Below are 15,669 nucleotides of genomic sequence, written 5' to 3' on the forward strand. Positions count from 1 at the left end.
CAGAATTATAAATATTGTAAATTAAAGGAATGCAAGAATTAAAGGGGTAGGAGTACATAAGTTTTACTTCTTCCTACTCCTTTTTGCACATGTAATAGAGGGATGTTAACACAGAAAAGAAGGGTACTTTGGTTTGTTATGTTTCTCTCCAATGTTTTTAAACATATTTCTTCATATTTGTATACACTTTCTCTTGCATGTTCAAAATAAAGATATCAATCAAATCAATCAAGCCTGTAGGGTGCTAACTCTAGCAGGAGGATAACTTGGTGTAGGCAGCACCGATTGTTTTCATTTGTCTTGCTACTGACAGTACTACACATTTAAAAAAAAAAACAGAGCTATGAAATCATGTTGAAATTGACCAGAATTCTCCTTTAAGGCCTGTCTCCCGTCAAACCTGGACCCACATCAATTTGCGTAAAGAGCTAATAGATCAATGGAGGATACCATCGCTACAGGTCTTCACACAAAACTAAGCCACCTCGATCAGCCAGGGAGCTACGTCAGGATGCTGTTAATAGATTACAGCTCGGCATTTAACAACATTGTTCCTGACATCCTGGTGGACAAGCTGAACCAACATCGCTCTTCCCCCATCCACCAATGCCTAGATCAAGAACTTCCTGACTGACCGCCCTCAAACGGTAAAGTAGGCACCACCTGGTCCTCCACCCTGACCCTCAGCACAGGCTCCCCCCAGGGCTGTGTGCGTAGCCCTCTCCTGTATTTCCTGCATACAAATGACTGCACACCCATCCACCTCTCCAATACCATCATTAAATTTGCAGATGACACTACGGTCATCGGCCTCATTAGTGGAGGGGATGAGACTACGTACAGAGACAAGGTCAACAGACTGGTGGGTTGGTGCTCTGAACACAACCTGCTGCTCAGCACCAGCAAAACTAAGGAGATGGTCACAGACTTAATGAGACACAATGGGGAATGAGCCCCACTGAACATCAACAGGGACTGTGTTCAGCGAGTGTCCTCCCTCAAATTCTTTGGTATGCACAGTATATATATATATATATATATATATATATATATATCCCAAGGAATTTACACTGCCAACACATCTGGACTGCCAACACATCCGCGGTGGGTTGGGTCTAAGGATACTTAGAAGGAACCATGTGGAGGAAAAACTGTTAGTGACCTTTTACCGCTGCACCATTGATAGTGCCCTGACCTACTGCATTATGGTTTGGAATACAAACTGTAATAGCACAACGTATCAATGGCAGTCCCCTACCCTTGCTGGAAGACATGGCCAGCCTTAGGACAAATAACTCAAAAACAGTTTCTTTCCCAGGGCCGTCAGGTCTCTAAATTTATAAAGAGTGTATGAATTGTAAATGTTGTATATATTGCTTGCTTCTCTACTGTTTTTAGTGTTTTTAAATATGTTTTAATATGCACTGACCGAAGAAGCACTGCAATTTCATTGTATACCCAATGTGCAATGACAATGAAGATTCTTTAAAAAAAAAAAAAAAAAAAAAAAAACTTGCCACTCCCCAAGAGCCTGTTTATTCACCCTATTAACCAATTTCAGTTCTGCAGGGGACGTATGTGGTATGGAAAAACTGGAAAAGTATGTAATTTCATTTTTTGTAATTTCCGGGTCTGGATAAGTATGGAAAAAAGAAACAAGGATATGGGGAAATGTTTGTGTTTCTGGATTTTTTACCATATGTTGTTCTCTAAAATATAAAGTTCAGCCAAAGGGAGATTTGCATTTTTATTGGAAGGTCAAACTGCATAACAGATTTTTCGAATGGATCATATACACTCACCTAAAGGATCATTAGGAACACCATAATAATACTGTGTTTGACCCCCTTTTGCCTTCAGAACTGCCTTAATTCTATGTGGCATTGATTCAATAAGGTGCTGAAAGCATTCTTTAGAAATGTTGGCCCATATTGATAGGATAGCATCTTGCACATCCAGGGCACGAAGCTCCCGTTCCACCACATCCCAAAGATCAACTTGCCTAAGGAGCATGACTTATACTCTTCCAGAGTCAGGAAACGGGCAGGAGCCATCACTGTAGACCCATCTCACCCTGTACACAACCTGTTCCAGCTTCTCTCCTTTGGAAGGCGCTACAGAGCACTGCCAAAACCAAAAGATTCAGGAACAGTTTCTATCCACAAGCCATCTCTCTGATGAACAGCTGACTTCTTACCCACAGTGTCAGGTCCAATTCTGGTCAATAACCCAGTAACACTGTCTCTACAGCACCTGTTTACTGGTTCGACTTATTTAGTATTATTCATCATTCCAATTCTCACATCTCACTTAATATTTTTTTATTTATTCATCATTCTCATTTCCTATTTCAGAACTTGTGATAATGTTCATAATGTTCAGACTGTTCATATTGTAATATAATTACATAATACTATTTATCCCAGTATCCTTTGCACTATGCTCCACATTTAAATAATTTTTATTGAACTATTGTTTCTGTTTAGAGTATGTATATGTATTGTGTATATATTAGTGTGTATATTTTGTTTTGGTTGTTTTTGTATGTGTAAGCACATTGTGAGCTAGAAACATTCCTCGTATGTGTCCTCATACCTGGCAAATAAAGCTGATTCTGAGTCTGATTCGGATTGAGATCTGGTGACTGTGGGGGCCATTTTAGTACAGTGAACTCATTGTCATGTTCAGGAAACCAATTTGAAATGATTCAAGCTTTGTGACATGGTGCATTATCCTGCTGGAAGTAGCCATCAGAGGATGGGTACATGGTGGCCATAAAGGGATGGACATGGTCAGAAACAATGCTCAGGTAGGCAGTGGCATTTAAATGACCCAATTGGCACTAAGGGGCCTAAGGTGTGCCAAGAAAACATCCCCCACACCATTACACTACCACCACCAGCCTGCACAGTGGTAACAAGGCCTGATGGATCCATGTTCTTATTCTGTTTACGCCAAATTCTGACTCTACCATCTGAATGTCTCAACAGAAATCGAGACTCATCACACCAGGCAACATTTTTCCAGTCTTCTGTCCAACTGTACAATTTTGGTGAGCTCTTGCAAATTGTAGTCTCTTTTTCCTATTTGTAGTGGAGATGAGTGGTACCCGGTGGGGTCTTCTGCCGTTGTAGCCCTTCCGCCTCAAGGTTGTGCGCGTTGTGGCTTCACAAATGCTTTGCTGCATACCTCGGTTGTAACGAGTGGTTATTTCAGTCAAAGTTGTTCTTCTATCAGCTTGAATCAGTCGGCCCATTCTCCTCTGACCTCTAGCATCAACAAGGCATTTTTGCCCACAGGACCGTCGCATACTGGATGTTTTTCCCTTTTCACACCATTCTTTGTAAACCCTAGAAATGGTTGTGTGTGAAAATCCCAGTAACTGAGCAGATTGTGAAATACTCAGACTGGCCCGTCTGGCACCAACAACCATGCCACGCTCAAAATTGCTTAAATCACCTTTCTTTCCCTTTCTGACAATCAGTTTGGAGTTCAGGAGATTGTCTTGTCCAGGACCACACCCCTAACTGCATTGAAGCAACTGCCATGTGTTTGGTTGATTAGATAATTGCATCAATGAGAAATTGAAAAGGTGTTCCTAATAATCCTTTAGGTGAGTGTATACCACGGTTTTTAGGCTGTAAAGTTAATAACTTCCGAATAAGATGGATGGGCAAAGGCCTCTGCTAGGGGACAACGTATGCCTTGAGTGCTGATCTTAATTGAAGTTAAAAGAAAAAAGAGGAACATGGTCTTAGAAAAAGATTTATGTCTACCTGAGAAAAGGAATAATACTTACAGTGTCATGATGTCATCATGGCAGTCAGTTTTTATTCTTGTTTTGTGTGCCTTATCGGTTTCCCCTCATGTTTTTCCCCCCTCTTGTGCTATCTGTGGCCGTGGCTTAGCTGGTAGTGGGCGCCAGGTATAGCTCAATGCCTAATCATCCTGCTGCAGTACTTAAGGCTGGCTCTGTGATCCACTCGTCGCTGGATTGTGCAGTCTACTAGAGCGGTATTGTGGCACTCAAGGCTCCCTTTGTAAATCTGTGTTTCTGGTGTTGTGGCTTGTGTAGCTTCGGTGTTCTGTGTTCTCTCTTGTTGCAGCCTACCTTGTTTACTTGTACTCACGCTTCCTGTTTGACTGCCTACCTGTTCCTCTACTCACTCATTGCTGATTACAAGGAATGGATTCAGCCTCAAACTCTGGAAGATTCCTCACCACATGGTCATCATCACTGGGCACGCTCTGGAGCACTGCCCCCACCAACTTTTATTACTGAGCGTGTTATAGGAATTGATCAAAAACAGCTGGCGCATAAGCTGACAAAAATGCAATTTTCTGACACCAAATTCTGTTGTGGAGATCACAATCCTGCCTGTATCATCTGACCAAGAGGATACTTTAAGTGGGAGATTACAATTGACAACAAGCCTTTTTTTTTTTTAGCTCGCTGATGAGGATGCAATGTCAACATTTCTCTTTCTTAGTAAGCCCAGAGTGCTAGCTCGTTTATGAGGAGTTTTCAGTCCACCACAATTCCAAACTAAAAGTGAAAGATCACCATTATCAAAAAAGCTGCGTTCTAAATGAATGTACATGTGGCTCTTGCTACTGCCGTTCATTTAGCTAAACCCATATAAATGCAACAATAGTGCATCCAAAGTTCCCTCAACATACAAAACATGTAAAACACAGAACAAGAAGATACAAGACGGTGACACAAACAGAAAAGCAAGAGGATGGGGGAAACATAGCCTGTGATCAAGATTGGATATGAGGCAACAAAAATAGAACACTAGCCCATAATTACCTGGTTGCAACAGCAAATGGTTCATCACTAAATTAACATCAAAATAAATGCATTTTTCCTCAACAGAAACAAGAAACAGAAAGCACAAAATACCTTGGAAAGGGAACTCTAGCCTGTGTTCCAGCTGACCGATGGAGAGTAGGCCATATTCAGCTAGGTTGACATAGTGTTCAGAAACACAGTCTCTGTAATCATATCAGACAACAATGCGACACAACCAGGACACATTAAGAGAACAAGATAAACCAATGGTCCATGTTCATCAGGCAGTTGTTTCAGTCCTGATCCTCTTCCACCGTGCCCTCCGCAATAGAATCCAAAGCGTCGGCTCTCCCTGCCGCAGCAGGCGGACGGGGCCTGGTTTACATAGTCCTCAGCATCCCCAGCGAAGGTGAATGCTCTATACTCTGATCTTCAGTGTTGACGGATAAAGCAGGAAAAAATCCGGGACCCTTGACTCATGCTGAATCCATGGTTTGATATTGTATGCTTTAAATTCTACCTAATCCAAGAGCACTAAAGAATAGAAGGATAAGAAACATGCTAGCAAGAAGTGTCATTTCTATTCATCTTGACAATTTCATCACTTTGAATCTCCCAGGTGCTGGAACCCTGGTAAATCTTTTAATGCCTTTGTTCTTTATTGTACCTTTACTTTATCTCCATCTCTGCTCAGAGTACGGGCAGCTTGTTCATGAACTGGGGGGGATGGAGCTTATGGTGGGGTGACAAGAGGAAACTTATGGTGGGGTGACAAGAGGAAACTTGTGTGGGGTAGGAAAGACGACGAGTGCAAAAATAATTAAATGGTAGGAGAGATGTGCAGCAGAAGGAAGGATTAAATTGGGTGCTAAATAAGGTTAATGCTATAGGTTTAACCACTAAATCAAGCCAGAGGAGAAATGGGGAAATGTGAAGGAAGAAAGAGGAGAGGAGAAAATAAAACAGCGGACAGAAAAGGGGAAATGGAGTGGTAAAAAGTGCAGATTATGTACAGAGCCACTGTGAATTCATCCCATATGGATCTAATAAAATATCACTTTATTTGAATGTGGTCAGCTCTTCAATTAATCAATCTCTCAAATATGAGTGTCTCTTCTGGTTTCCCTAGGTCCTATAACTCCAGAAGGCAACTATATTTAAATAAATAAATAAATAAATAAAAGACAACTGCTAACTCAAGTTGTCAGTCCATTATTCCACCTGACAACATATTACCACATCAACACTCCCAGATGACCTTTCTTGCTTCAACTGGAGACTTTTCTTTATAACACTTTGCACAAGTAATCTATCTGTCACACTGAAACACTCTTTATATCTTCAGAGGAGAGGCGGAGGAGACAAAACAAAGAGAGGAGAAAAGAAAGCCGAAGAAAAAAGAAAAGTAAAACTAGAACTGCAAGCAGTTACAACGGGGTCCAAGCCTTCCCGCGTAAGTCGTCCCCTAATGTCCAATGTTTACCAAATTTGGATCAGAGCATCGGGGAGGCATGTTGAACACTTCCCACTTGTTGTGTATTGATGCCATTTAATTTAGCTGAGATATGTTATGATATGCGTTTGGTAGCTTACTACAGAAAATGGGTTTGGTCGTGAAATGCGCACACGTTAACGTAGCAAAATTCTTTTTACAACTTTTTGTCAGAGCCATCTGGAGATCCTACCTACCAGGTTTTGAACAGATCTGTAGCACGGCCTAAGACAAGTTCGAAAAAGTAGGTCAATTTTTGCGGCTGAGGTCTTTGCGGAGTTTTGGACCAGCCCTGAAAATGGCGCATCGCCACCATGTACGTTTTATGCTGCAGCTGCAGTTTTATGCGGAGAAGACTAATGGAAAAAAGGAGGTAAAACCCTAGGAAAACAATAGGGGTCCAAGCCCGAGGATGCGTGTGGAGCCCTAAATACATGAAGGATGTTAAAGGAGAGAATTGTTAGCAGGAAACAAGAAGAGAGAAAGGCAAGGAGAGGAGAAGAGAAGACAAAAGAAAACGGGAGAATGGTAAAGAGGACACCAAGGGAAGACATCATAGAGGAGAGAAGCCAAGAGGAGAGAAGCCAAGAGGAGAAAAGAAAAGAGAGATAGATAGATGATAGAAGAGTGGACAAGAATATAGTATTAAAAAGTGTGGAAATGAGGAGAGAGAAAAAGAAACAAGAGAAGACAAAGTGAGGAGTGCAGAAGGGAAACAATGAGAGAGGGGTAAAGAACTAGTTTCTTTTGCTCAATATCTCTCAGTTATCAATCATTTGAGTTAGAGCGGTAGCGTTTGGTGTCCCTTTCTATATGTATGTAGACAATCAAGGGATAAATCATTCATAGAAAAGTATTCTATAATCTGCTCACACACTATACTCTCCATAATTTTACTCAACACAGGCAATAAACATGTAGGACAATATTTTACCCAGAGAATTGTAACCTTAAATTTTTAGGCAGTGGAATTATTTTAGCAATTTTCCATTTTTGAGACATAGACATTCACTTAAACTTTGGTTTATAATATGACAGATAACTGGGGCAATTAGGTCTGCAAACAATTTAAGGTAAAGTCTACTCCAAGGTGCTGGAAAGGAGGGTTCAGACAATAGTAAAGTTCTTAAAGGAACACACACGTATGTGTATCTGGGTAATGGTAATATAGTTAACCCTTTTGTAATAACATGATAATAATGTTATATGTAAGAGGAACTGCAGGAGATTTGCACCCTGGGATTTAGTCAGGAAGTTGAATGTGAGCAGGAAGCCTCATGGTTTGTTTTATCATCTCTCCATACTATCCGCTTCAATCTTCAACGTTACATGTCTCTGTTAGCATTCTCGGTATGTGAAATAGAGGTTGACATAGTGTTCTGATAGCGCTGTTAATTATTGTCAGAAAGTCGGATGTGCAATGTGTATAATAGTGATGATGATTGATAGCTCATATTAGACAGTATTCTTCAGTAACCTTGTTTGCCACTTTTATCTTGGGTTGTGTACATTTACTTTATTTAAATAAACGATAGAGGTTATACTATGCACACTGTATAACATTACAAATTTCCTTTATTTCATCTTACATGTTAGCTAGCCTACCTTATATACTACCGCATTACAGTGGTGTGTAGTTATGTTGTTTTTACAATTATCATTGTATAATGTCTGTGACTCATTAATATCTAAGTAACTGGTTATTGTTTCATCCCTGTTCCACCCTTTGTAAGTCAAATAAGCTGAGTTAGGATGATCCCAGTCTCTAGTGCTTGATCGTGGAAGGTGTCTAGCTGCTTGTCAGACTGCACAGGGTTACGTGTGTGCAAGACACATTTCATGGTAATGTTAGGAAAACAGAGGTGAAGGGATTACCTGGAAACTACCAGAAGCATTTTCAGGTAATCTCTCCACCTCTGTAATTTTTTTTTTTATTTAACCTTTATTTAACCAGGAAAGTCCCGTTGAGGTTAAAAACCTCTTTTTCAAGGGAGTCCTGGCCAAGAGGCAGGCAAAAACACAATCAATTACATTTATAAAAGTTATACAACACAGATTGTTAAAAACATTTACAATCTGTAAATTCTCTCAATCTGGATTTAAAAGCATTTAAGGAAATAAATTCAGATAATTTCAAGTCTTTTTGCAAAGAGTTCCATGCAGAAGGAGCGGAGTAGAAAAAAGCCCTTTTTCCCAGATTTGTACGGGCAGATGGAACAAAGAGCGGCAAGTGATCATCTGATCGCAATGAATGGGAACCAACACTTCTCCATGTGATTAAACTACTGATGTAGGATGACAACAGACCTAGCATGGCCTTATAGATAAAATATGCCAATATGATGATTTTCCAAAATTTCTGTGGATTATTGAGAATTTTCACTAGTGACTGATAAATAATATTCTGACTTAGCCTTTTTAATAATAGCAATAAGAACATTTGTTTCTTAGTTGTCTGAAAATGGACCAGTCAGTGGCAGAATCACCATTTCTAGCTTTAGCCCATGCCACATTTGCTGATGAATAATGTCTGACAACTCTGGTGAAAACTAAGGGTTTTCCCGTCCCCTCACTCTATGCTTTGTCCAAGGAGCATGCTTATTTACAATTTTCTCAAAATTCTCCTTAAAAAGTGTCCAGGCAAGTTCCACGTCAGACAACAGGCCTAGCTGTCCCCAGTTAATCAAAGATAAATCATGATGATAGGCCTGTTCATTAAAAAATTTCAAATTCCTCTTTCTAATAATTTTCGATTTACATTTGGGTATTTTACTGCCTCTCAAAGTAGCAATAACACAATGATCACTCAGATCGTTACAAAAGACACCCATAGATAAAAATGTATGAGGGACATTTGTTAGAATCAAATCAATTAAAGTAGATTTGTCAGGATTTTTGAGATTAGGCCTTGTAGGTACATTTACCAACTGGCTAAGACTGATAGAATCACAAAAAGATTTAAATTCATCAGAAACAGCATTTAGCCAGTCCTAATTTAAGTCCCCGGCAAGTAAAAGTTCACTATAGTTTAATTTGGACAAAAGAAGCTTTAAAGATCATAAAGCCTCCCTGGAGGCCGATGGAGGTCTATAACACCCCACAACAGTTATTGAAAAAGACTTCAACATTTCAACATTTAAAGCCAAAAACTCCATATGCCTACAGACAAAGCAACTGATACACCAAATCTTGACTTAACATAGATAACTACGCCACCACCTTTCTTCGGCCAATCACTGCGAAAAACATACCCATGTACATTTATATCTTCATTAGTAATTGATTTCTTCAACCATGTTTCCGAAATTATCGCCATGTCTGCATCTGTAGATTCAATCCAAATTCTATCCATGTCCATTTTAGGTAGTAAACTGCGGACATTTAGATGAACAATTTTCAGTCCAGGCATTGAATTAAATTCAGCAGGGGTTGAGACATATTGCAAACAAGGGCCAGGATTGGGCTGCACATTTCCAGATAGAAGTAGAAGTAGTGCAATAATCAATCTACACCTCACAGCATATTTTAAAGCCGGCCTATCATATGCTGAAACCCAGTAATGCCTGTCATTAATTGAGAAAGAAGTTTTGCAGTTTGGGCAAATCCCAATACAAATCCATCCAGAGGTCCAGGTTCCAACAAAAATGTAATGGTTCCTAGTGCATGTCAATACTGGTTTTTGTGTCACTATAGTAGGTTTCCTGTATGTCCACCATATTGTTAAAACAACTCACCCTAGGATCGGTGCCCGGTTGCAAGTTCCAAGTGACCAACGGGGAGAAGAAAATTAAAACCTAAAAAGATGCCATCGTCATTAATTTACTAATATTAAAATAAGTAGTAACAGTACCAAGTTATCTTGTAGAGTATAGTCCAGCTTCCAAAATGATGTTACTGGCTTAGGCTTGTTAGGCCAGGCTCCAGAAGAGTGTAGTAGGCCAGGCCTGTTTTCCTAGCCTCCAGGATGATGGGTGAGACCCAGGCCGGCCCGCCCAAGCTCCAAAAAGACGAAGCAAGCCAGGCCCGCTCACAGGCCCAGGCTGGTTAGCCCAAGCTCCAATTGTAATATTACCATGTAATTTAAACAGGCAGTTTAGCATTTTCCACCACTGATTCATGGTTATTACACAGAAACTACCAGACGTGTTTCCAGGTAAGAAGACACAAGATTAAACATACAATTTGTAAAGTATTACCTTGAAACAAAAGGGAAATGTTTGGAGCATAAAGGGTGGATGAATTTCATTATTATCATGTTATTACAATATTACTATAACTATATTACAACTACCCAGATATACAGTACATGTGGATATCATTGAACCATTCTTAATTATTACCTTGGTAATTGCATTACACATCTGTTACCTTTTTATCACTTTATTACCCCAGTATTACGTTTTATTACTGTGATTTGTTACCCTGTTATTACCTTGGTAATTACATGTTATTACCTATATATTACCTCTTCATTTTCATACTGTTACCTCATTACCATGTTATTACCGTGGTGGAAATGAAAGTGCTACCATAAAAAGTTAAGCCAGTGTTTGGTTTGTCCGTTCAGGCCACTGTAGAAACTATAGAAGACCCAATCCCTAAGAGCTCATTCTAAGCTAACGAAAACACAATAAATCTTAGTTTCAGGTGATCTACACTAATGAACACAACATATGGCGGCTGTGGCTCAGTGGTAGAGAGGTTGCCTGCCAATCGGAAGGTTGGTGGTTCGATCCCTGCCCCTGCAGTCATTGTCGAAGTGTCCTTGGGCAAGACACTGAACCCCGAGTTGCCCCTGGTGCTGCGCATCGGAGTGTGAATGTGTGTGAATGTTTATCTGATGAGCAGGTGGCACCTTATACGGCAGCCCCGGCCACAGTGTATGAATGTGTGTGAATGGTGAATGTTCCCTGTAGATGTAAAAGCGCTTTGAGCAGTTGTTAAGACTGGAAAAGCGCTATATAAATACAGCACATTTACATTTATATACTTATGAATGTTTCATTATATTTTTGTTGATGCGGCTGTGGCTCATGTGGTAGAGCGGTCACCTACCATTCAAAACGTCAGTGGTTTGATCCCTGGCTTTGCAGTTCTGTGTCAAAGGGTTCAGTGTCTTGTCCTGAACATTCTCGATGCTGCACCATTGGTGTGTGAATGTTTATGTTGGAAAATTTAATTATTAAAACTGAATGTCTCATATATTTTGTGTGTTATAATAGCCATCTTTGTCTGAAGGGCCCAGGGTTACATACCTTCCCAGCTATCTTCAGACACTCAAGGCCAGCTTTCTCCCCTTTCCTCTTGTTGCTATTCCAACTTGAGTTTAATTGCCTTTGAGATAGTGCAGCTGTTTAGGGCATGGTCACCATGGAGATAGCAGGGGTGTTTCAATGCATTAAGTGGAGGCTGCGGAATTTGTTCCTCAGTCAATCTCTGTACTCATTGCAGTTTATGTAATTGACTCCTTGCGCAAGTAAAACTTTGTTAAAGTGACTTCAGTGATTCTTTTTCGTCTTTTGGTGATAATCTTTCTAACAGTTTATCATATGAGCAGGTGGCACATTGTATAGCAGCCTTGGCCACAGTGGTACTATGTAAAAGCACTTTGAGTAATCGTCATTCCCCATATCTTCACCTCTCTCCTTATTCATTTCCTGTCATCTCGCTACTGTAGGTTATAACAAGAAACTTCCCACAAAAAGTCCCTCGATTTATTTAGTTAATACACCTTTTCATTGACAGTAAACATAAAAACGTACTAAATAAAAAAATAAAAAAGTTTCTGCTATATTTAAATTTTTATTCTAAGCTACTATCTTTTCAAATTGTTTGTAAATTAGATTGTTATACATGCCATACTTTTTCTTTTCATATTTTCTTTTTTTAGGAGTTATACTCTCTTTTAAGTGGCTATAAAAAAGTTTGACATACACCACCGTTCAAAAGTTTGGGGTCACATTGAAATGTCCTTATTTTTGAAGGAAAAGCACTGTACTTTTCAATGAAGATAACTTTAAACTAGTCTTATCTTTGAAGAAATACACTCTATACGTTGCTAATGTGGTAAATGACTATTTTACCTGCAAATGTCTGGTTTTTGGTGCAATATCTACATAGGTGTATAGAGGCCCATTTCCAGCAACTATCACTCCAGTGTTCTAATGGTACAATGTGTTTGCTCATTGGCTCAGAAGGCTAATTGATGATTAGAAAACCCTTGTGCAATCATGTTCACACATCTGAAAACAGTTTAGGTTGTTACAGAAGCTACAAAACTGACCTTCCTTTGAGCAGATTGAGTTTCTGGAGCATCACATTTGTGGGGTCAATTAAACGTTAAAAATGGCCAGAAAAAGAGAACTTTCATCTGAAACTCGACAGTCTATTCTTGTCCTTAGAAATGAAGGCTATTCCATGCGAGACATTGCTAAGAAATTGAAGATTTCCTACAACGGTGTGTACTACTCCCTTCAGAGGACAGCACAAACAGGCTCTAACCAGAGTAGAAAAAGAAGTGAGAGGCCGCGTTGCACAACTGAGCAAGAAGATAAGTACATTAGAGTCTCTAGTTTGAGAAACAGACGCCTCACAGGTCCCCAACTGGCATCTTCATTAAATAGAACCCGCAAAACACCAGTGTCAACATCTACAGTGAAGAGGCGGCTGCGGGATTCTGGGCTTCAGGGTAGAGTGGCAAAGAAAAAGCCATATCTGAGACTGGCCAATAAAAGAAAAAGATTAAGATGGGCAAAAGAACACAGACATTGGACAGAGGAAGACTGGAAAAAAGTGTTGTGGACGGATGAATCCAAGTTTGAGGTGTTTGGATCACAAAGAAGAACGTTTGTGAGACGCAGAACAAATGAAAAGATGCTGGAAGAATACCTGACGCCATCTGTTAAGCATGGTGGAGGTAATATGATGGTCTGGCGTTGCTTTGGTGCTGGTAAGGTGGGAGATTTGTACAGGGTAAAAGGGATTCTGAATAAGGAAGGCTATCACTCCATTTTGCAATGCCATGCCATACCCAGTGGACAGGGCTTGATTGGAGCCAATTTCATCCTACAACAGGACAATGACCCTAAACACACCTCCAAATTGTGCAAGAACTATTTAGAGCAGAAGCAGGCAGCTGGTATTCTATCGGTAATGGTGTGGCCAGTGCAGTCACCAGATCTGAACCCCATTGAGCTGTTGTGGGAGCAGGTTGACTGTATGGTATGCAAGAAGTGCCCATCCAACCAATCCAACTTGTGGGAGCTGCTTCTGGAAGCGTGGGGTGCAATTTCTCCAGATTACCTCAACAAATTAACAGCTAGAATGCCAAAGGTCTGCAATGCTGTAATTGCTGCAAATGGAGGATTCTTTGACGAAAGAAAAGTTTGATTTAAAAAAAAATCTTATTTCAAATACAAATCAATATTTCTAACCTTGTCAATGTCTTGACTCTATTTTCTATTCATTTCACAACGTATGGTGGTGAATAAGTTTGACTTTTCAGGAAAACACAAAATTGTTTGGGTGACCCCAAACTTTTGAACGGTAGTGTATGTCTTGTAGACACCCCCTTTAGAAAAGATCCGACTGATACATAAGGAACAAAGGAAAACCCAAGGTGATGACTTGTTTGAGAAAAAGAGAAGAAAAAAAAAACAAAGGAAAATCAGGAATAGAAGAGAGAGAAAGAAAGTATTTACTCTGTAATGACTGGCCCCAGGGTTTGACTTTGGAGAGAGAAACTCATTAAGTGACTCTGTGGAATTCAATTTAGCAGCTTGGATAGATTTAAAAAGCCTCTCAAATAGTGTGTGTAAGTGTGTGTGCGATGAATCTTGTACAGTCATATGTGTGGCAGTGTGTAGTGATTCCTAGCAAACCTTTCGGCAGAAGTGGCCTAAAGGTTTGTCCATATTTACGCACTGAGATAACAGTGAAAGATGGATAAGCCTGTTTCTTGTAATGTCCAGTGATGTGTGTGTGTATCTGACACATACAGGTTGTAAAATCTATTTTCTCTACCCTAACCGACTTCATCAATTGACACAACACACTCAGGGACATCCTAAGAAGCAGAGTAGATAATATCTAATCAATGTATGTTAAAGAAAGAATGTCTGCACTCAACAAAGCCGGTTTGGTCCTCAGATATAACAGTAGGGAGGAGTCTACAGTCTCTGATCTACAATCTTAGCTACAATTTTAGCATCTGTGTTTAGGAAGGTGACGGGTCTGTAGGAGGCGCAACCAGTTGGATCTTTACCTTTTTTAGCAATAAGAGTGATACAGGCTTCAGCAAAAGATGGAGGAAGAGTTCAGACAGAACGGAACACGACTGTGGGAAGAGAAGTGTAGAAAACTTTTCAAAAAACTTGGGAAGCTGTCAGGGCCGGATACTTGCTTGATTGCATTGAAGAAATGGCTGAAGCTATTTCTGCCTGTGATATAGGTTCTTCTAATCTTCCCTTAAAATCTAATATTAGAACTGCTCAGAAAGTCCAGCATTACCTTATGATCCAGTTAAGATTCTGAAGTATAAAGCTGTGAATAAAAATCTCTGAAAGCATCATTAATTTGCAAGTGGTCTGAAGTTATCTGGCCATCACATTAGTGAATTTTTTAAATATTCTGTCTCGCTTTGGCACCTTTCAGTTGTTTTGCAAGTAATTAGTCAGTTTTATCTCCATATGTATAGAACGTGAGTTTATTTTTTTTAAAGTATCAATTGAGTGAGTATTGAGTAGGTTGATTTTGGTTTTGAGCTCTACTCGTTTTTTATAAAGAGTTGGATTTCGAGTTTGCACTTATGTTTTATCAATCTCGCCAATTTCATTAGCTAGATCTAAACGCTCTTCATTGGATTGCCGCTTCACTCAAGCCGTGTTAAACATAATCTGCCCCCTGAGGTAAGTAAGGCCATCCCATACGATCAAGCTAGACGTTTCAGAAGATATATTAGTAGAAAGGAAATAGGCTAACTCTCCTTAATAAACTCCACAAATGCATTATCAGCAAGCAATGTTGAATTGAAACACCACGACCTACACTTCCGAGGGAGATCTGGAAGGGACAAGGCCAGAGAAATAGGGGCACGGTCAGAAATGACAATACTCTGATATTCACAGTAATGCACCAGGGGTACAAGTTGGTTATCAAGGAAGAAATAGTCTATTCTAGTATATGTATGATGAACATGTGAGAAAAAAAGAGAATACTTTGTCCTGTGGGTTTAAAGAGGGCCACACATTACATACACCGTAATTGGAGAGAAAGGCTTGAATAAAACAACCTGATTTACTTACTGCACTGGGGGAAAGGATTCACTAAATGGGGGTCCAACCAACAATTGAAATCACTGGCAAGTATAATTGAATATGTGTTC

At 39.8% G+C, this 15,669-nt stretch overlaps 1 long non-coding RNA gene across 1 annotated transcript; it reads left to right on the plus strand.

Annotated features, from left to right (window-relative positions):
- Nucleotides 1-7,099: 7,099 nt before the first annotated feature.
- Nucleotides 7,100-15,209, plus strand: LOC116683481 (uncharacterized). Its single transcript, XR_004330561.1, has 3 exons — nucleotides 7,100-7,360; nucleotides 9,870-9,879; nucleotides 15,199-15,209. It is a non-coding gene; the product is annotated as an uncharacterized LOC116683481 (long non-coding RNA).
- Nucleotides 15,210-15,669: the final 460 nt, after the last annotated feature.

The sequence above is a fragment of the Etheostoma spectabile genome, unplaced genomic scaffold (assembly GCF_008692095.1).
Source record: "Etheostoma spectabile isolate EspeVRDwgs_2016 unplaced genomic scaffold, UIUC_Espe_1.0 scaffold00019009, whole genome shotgun sequence".
Lineage (NCBI taxonomy): Eukaryota > Metazoa > Chordata > Actinopteri > Perciformes > Percidae > Etheostoma > Etheostoma spectabile.